We start from the raw sequence: 6,614 nt of genomic DNA on the forward strand, positions 1-6,614 counted from the left end.
GCATACACACAGACAGAATATTGTATACATAATAAATCAATAAATATTTAAAAAAAAAAAAATTTCTAAATCTAGCACATGGTAGCTAGCACTCTTCTCTATCACCACCGGGATGATGTCACATTTCAACTAAATCAGTCATTGGATCATCAAAAAGTTTAAGGCATGTTTTTTTAGTGCTATTAATTTTCCTGTGTATGCTGCCTGCGGTTGGAGAATTTTTACTTAAATAGCCTCCAGCCTTGTGATCCGGCTTCCTATTTATGACCTCTACTTTAAACTATAATTTGGATTTTTCCCATTTTCACATCACTTATAAATATTCCACTAGATCCAAAATTGCTCTTGAGAATTGCCACCATGAAGAGCTTTCTGGAACATTCACTCCAAATCACTTAATGCGAAAGAGAATTTCAACGAAGTAGAATATTCAATGAGATGGTTCTGGTTTTGTCTGAAAATTACTTTTGTGTCATTACGTTCGGCACCTGTGAAAGCAGAAACTCGGCTTTATAAATGGCACGAACACAGAGGGACAGAACTATTGAGTGACGTGCAGTAAGAACAGTCTGTTCAATTACGGGTATGGGACTTTAAAAACAAATCACACCATTTCACTATAAGACTTCCCGCAGAGTTGCTAGTGTGGTGACCACAGCCTGATGTCTGTGAGGAAGTCCTAGGCCTTACCATGCACAGGTCACAGGGGGAAAGCTACTTGTTGCTGTGACAAATTACTTGACTAATGCATCTTAAGACAGGAGAGGTGGGCACAGTTCAAGAGGAGACACTCCGCCCTGGCAAAGAAGACATGGTGGCAAGGGCAAGAATGGGTGGTCATGTTGTGCCCATGGTCAGGAATCAGAAAGATGAAGGCTTATTAGTTGGCTTTCTCCTTTTCCCTCAGCCTAGGACCCCAGCCATGAGGTGGTGCTCCCCACATTCACGGTGAGTCTCACCTCAGTTAAACATCACACACATGGCCAGAGTTCCCTCCAAAGTCCTTCAAATCCAGACAAACTAACCGTGAAGATTAATCATCACAGACGGGAGTCAGGGAAACTAACGGGGAGCTGGAGGAACTTGAACACGAAGCTATTCTGAGCATGCAATAGACTAAGTCCCCACTCCAAAAACAGATATTCTGGAGGCTCAGCCACATCCCTCCCGCTAGGACCTATTAGTGAACGTTTTTATGGCGGTGGTCATGGGGTGCTTAATTCGTTATGACTTGTAATAAAATTTTCCCCTCATAAAAATGGGAAATCCAGTCTCAGGGACATACACACAGAGGGAGAAAGTAAGGCGAAGAGAGGTGAGATGACCAGGAAGGGAGGCCAGGAGAAACCGCTTCAACTTCAGGAGGGAACAACCCTGCCGACGCCTTGGTTCAGGACCTCCATCTTCCAGAGTCAGGAGAAAACACGTTTCTACTAATTAAGCCCCTTACTTTGTGGTGCTTGGCTCCAGCAATCTTAGCAAACTGAAACTGAGGATAACCATGGAGAAAAGAAACCCCAAACCCCACTCAGCTCCCCACTGACTCAACGCTGCAGTGCAGGACTAAGAAAAGACAGGCACACCTATTCCCAAAGATGAGGCTGTCGTTCACAGTATGCTGCCGTTCCTGCACTCAAGAGGCCGAGACAGAGCAGTCACAAGTTTGAAGGAAGCTAAAGCTATGTTGTGACTGTCCCTAAAAAGAGGGGCCTGCAGAGATAGCTCAATCTATATGGTACTTGCCTCCCATGCACAAGGACCTGAGTTTGATTCCCAGAACCCAGATTTTAAAAGAAAAAGAAAAGTCTAGGCATGGTAGAACATGCTTGCAATCCCTGCACTGGAGAGGAGGAACACAGTGATGTGTAAGGTGTGCTGGCCAGTCAGCATAGTCTAGTCAACAAGCTTTAAGCCAATGAATTTGGGGTGATGCTTAGATCATCTTTAAAGATACATCACAAGATGTGATGAATAAAAAGAGGTGGGTATGCCTGACCCTAGCTCAGAAAAATGATACAAAGATCCCGTAACTGCTGGAAGCACAAGGTGGGAGCCCCTGGGAACAGGGCAGGTTGGGGAATGGAAATTATACTCCCATTATCCACCACATCAACCTTTTCCTAACAATAATTCATGATTCCAAAAGCAATTTTAAAAACAGGAATCTTTTCAGCCAATGTCTAGAGCTTTTAAAGGAATTTTATCAGCCACAAAAGGCTTTGGCTGCGGAGAAGCAGGCTGCATCTCTGAATATTAAAATCTCCATCTTGGGAAACTTTCAAGCCTTCAGACAACCTCTTTCAAAGTCATAAATGAAAGTCACTCAACACACAACAATGCTCAGGGGCCCCTTTTATCTCCTGAAGAAAGACCACACCGCCAGCAACAGCTTAGGACCCACAGACCAAAGGACTGACCTTGAGTCACCTCTGGACCATGACTGGCACAGGCAAGATAGGAAGTTGCAGTTGTCACTAGTAGCAACAGTAGTTATGATCTGATGATAAAAAGAAGCCAGCCAAGGGTAATAAAAAAAAGCAAATCATATTATTCATAGGGCTCTTAGAGCATAAAAAGCTCTTGCATTTGCTGTCCGCTTGGTCCCCTTCACATTAAAAAACCTTTCCACTTTCCCCTTCTGTCCAGAGAACAAGCAATCTCAGAACTAAGGGACACGCCCTCTGGAGCCAGGATGTCTGAATGAGCTTGGTTTGGGACTACAGGCGAAACTGAATGGGATTTATTTTAAGAGATGCTTGGAAGAAACCTTAAATCGTCCCTCCAACTCTTCCTCTGACCTTCCTCCTCTTCTTCCTCTCTCTGTCTCCATCTCTGTCTGTCTGTCTCTGCGTGTGTGTCTCTGTGTGTGTCCCTCTATTTCTGTGTCTCTGTCCCTCTGTGTCTGTCTCTGTCCCTCTGTGTGTGTCTCTCTGTCTCTGTTTCTGTGTCTCTGTCTCTCTGCTTCTGTGTCTCTGTCCCTCTGTATGTATCTCTGTCTCTCTGTTTCTGTGTCTCTGTCCCTCTGTGTGTATCTCTCTGTCTCTGTTTCTGTGTCTCTGTCTCTCTGCTTCTGTGTCTCTATCCCTCTGTGTGTATCTCTGTCTCTCTGTTTCTGTGTTTCTGTCCTTCTGTGTGTATCTCTGTGTGTGTGTCTGTTTCTATGTCTCTGTCCTTCTATGTGTCTCTGTGTTTCTCTGTTTTTGCATCTCTGTTTCTGTGTCTCTATCTCTCTGCATCTATGTCTGTCCCTCTGTGTGTGTCTCTGTCCCTCTGTATCTGTTCCTCCCTCCCCTCCCCTTTGATCTCTTTGGTGCGTATGTGCTATGTATGTGCTGTGTATGTGCTATGTATGTGCTGTGTGTGTGCTGTGTATATGCTGTGTATTGCTGTGTATGTGCTTTGTGTGTGCTGTGTATGTGCTGTGTATGTGCTGTGTGTGTGCTGTATATATGCTGTGTGTGCTGTGTATGTGCTGTGTGTGTGCTGTGTATGTGCTGTGTATGTGTTGTATGTGCTGAGTATGTGCTGTGTATGTGCTATGTATGTGCTATGTGTGTGCTGTGTGTGCTGTGTATTGCTGTGTATGTGCTGTGTATGTGCTTTGTGTGTGCTGTGTATGTGCTGTGTGTGTGCTATATATGTGCTGTGTGTGCTGTGTATGTGCTGTGTGTGTGTTGTATGTGCTGAGTATGTGCTGTGTATGTGCTATGTGTGTGCTGTGTGTGTGATATGTATGTGCTGTGTATGTGCATCCATAGTGGCAGAGTCAACATCAAGCATCTTCTATCTCTCTGTACACTTCGTTTCTTTTAAGACTTGTTATTTTGTTTGTGTATATGTCTGTATGTCTATATGTCTGTCACACATGGGAGAGTGCCCATGGGGGCCAGAAGAACCCATGAGACTGGAGTTACAGTCACCCAACATAATTGCTGGATCTGAACTGGAAGAGCAGCCATTGCATTTTCTTAACCACTGAGCCATTGTCTCTCCAGCCTCCCACTTTAGTTCTCAAGATAGAACTTCACACTGAAACTCTACCTAGCTGTTGCAGTAGACTAGCTGGCCAATAAGCCCACAGTTCACCTGTCTGCTTTCTCCACCCTGAGCACAAGCATTACAGATGGAGACAACATGCCTGACTTCTTACGCGGGTCCTGGGAACCAGAATTAACACCTTCCTCACTTGGCTGTGCTCACAGCCTCAGGTCATCTCTTTCTGGGACAGTCATTCTGTCAGGCTGACACCCATTCCTCTATGTCTTCAGGGTGTGTTACGGGGCTCCTCCACCCAACCGCATTTCCCATGCAAGCCAACTACATGACTGTCTGACTCGCCACCAAATCCAAGTGCCAAGGTTGTAAATGCCAAACACTATTATTGCCCAATGTGCACCACGGTAGTTGGAGGGTGTTTCTCTGGCTCCACGAGCTGCGGTCTTTGTGATCCAGTCTGCTGCTCTGTGCCTTGTTTGCAGTTTTGCTTTGGTGCAGACACTCTAAAAGGGAGGAGGAAACCTGAATGCAGTGAGGCTACCACACAGAGTGCCAGCGAATAGGGCAGCACAGAGAGATGACTCCAGGGGCCTCACAGGGACCTGGACAAGAGCCTATCAGCACGTGTGAGGCAGGAAGGTACCTGGCCTAGCTAAAGAAGCAGCAGAGAGGGTTAAAGAGGTGTTCTGCCTGGTGTGGAAACACAGTCTAACCCCTGCCATGCAGACCAGAAACCATAGGACCGTTGAGTAGAGCCCACAGCAAGGCCTTGTCTCACATACTGAAAATAATGAGCCCAAGCTGGGCTCTGATCCAATCCCACTTCATAATTCTTCAAAGCAATACCTAAAAGGATCGTACTAATTGCGGATAACTTACAGGTATTCTTGAACAAACGTCTAAAATATTTCTAGGGATACAAAACTCGAAATAACAGCTGTATCCGGTATGCCATGCAATGCTCTGAGTGTTCGCATCTCTCCAAACTCATGCCGCCGCTTCATCCCCATGTGCTAATAAGAAAGGGGACACTTAAGAGGCTGACTGGGGAAACCTTGGAAGGATCTGTGACTTCAATCGGATTTGAGGTATCCCCTTCCCCTTTTTTCACGTAAAGTGATGCTTTCTTTGAGCAGGAAGCCCTCACTAGACAACCTGCTGGTGCCTTCATCTTGGAGTTCTCAGCATCCGGGACCGTGAGGGATAAAATTCTGTTATCATTCTTATAAATTATCTAGTCTGAGGAACTTTATTATAGCAGTCCAAACAGGAGAGCCAGAGCTGTTACACAGAGAAACCTTGTCTCGGGGAAAAAAAAATTGCTTGGCCAATAGCTAGGTAGGGATTACAGATAGGGCAGCCAAACAGAAACTGATGGGAGGAAGAAGGGTGGAGTCAAAGGAGTCTCCGAGGAATGCAAGGAGAAGCAAGATGAATATGCTGTGTTAAAAAAACAGTACCAATATGTGGCAGAGGGTAAATAAAAAATATGGGTCCATTTAAAATGTAAGAGTTAGTAACAAACCTGAGTCATCAAGTGAGGATTTATAATTAACATTAAGTCTCTGAGTGGTTATTTGGGAGCTGCTGCAGGACAGAAACAACCCCCAACAATCAGTAAATAAGTAAAATGTAGGATAAATTTAGGTAGTTAAATGAGTGTGTGTGTGTGTGTCTATCTATGTGTATGCATATGCACTATGTATATGTGTATGTATATGTATGTGTGTATGCATATGTGTATATGTATGTATATGCATTCGCACTGTGTACATAAGTATTTATATATGTATATGTTGACATGTGTTTATCTGTATATTTACATATGTGTGTCCATATGTGTATATGCATGTATATTTAAGTCCATGTACATATGTATAAATGTGTGTATGTGTATATATTTGTATATATACATGTGTATATGTATGTGTATTTATATGCATGTGTATAAACATATGTATGTGTGTATATAGATATATATGTATGTGTGTATTATGTGCATGTGTATATGATGTATGTATGTATATTGTGCTTATACAAATATACATATGTGTATGTGTGTGTGTGAATTTGTGTGTACATGTGTATATTATATTTGTATATGTATATATATTGTATACATGCATATGTGTGTACGTATATGAGGTTGGAATATTTGAAGTAGAAGAGTAGGAATCCAAATATTCAATATGTAGCCCAGGTTGGCTTGGAAGTTACCATGTAGTCCAGTCTGGCCTCAAACTTTCATTACTCTATGAGGAAATCATGGCCAAACTGCTTCCAAACTAAGTGAAAGCCACATATCAAGAAATTCGAATGAACCCCAAACACAAAAAAACATGAATTTTAAAAGGAGGGATGGGGAGGTAGTAAAAATAAATCAGCGAGCAGAAGGGCTAGCCATGCAAGCCTGACGACTAGCCAAGTTCCATGCCCAGAACCCAGGTGAAAAGCAGGTGCACAGTGCATCTGGATCCCATTCCTACGGCAGGATGGAAAGCCTGAGGGCAGATTAGCTCAGAATAGGAAGGCTGGCAGCCGCGTCCACAAGGTGAAAAATGAGAACCAACTCTTTTTTTTTTTTTTTTTTTTTTTTTTGGTTTTTCGAGACAGGGTTT

This window comes from Microtus ochrogaster, chromosome 4 (genome assembly GCF_000317375.1).
Source record: "Microtus ochrogaster isolate Prairie Vole_2 chromosome 4, MicOch1.0, whole genome shotgun sequence".
In the NCBI taxonomy this organism is placed as follows: Eukaryota; Metazoa; Chordata; class Mammalia; order Rodentia; family Cricetidae; genus Microtus; species Microtus ochrogaster.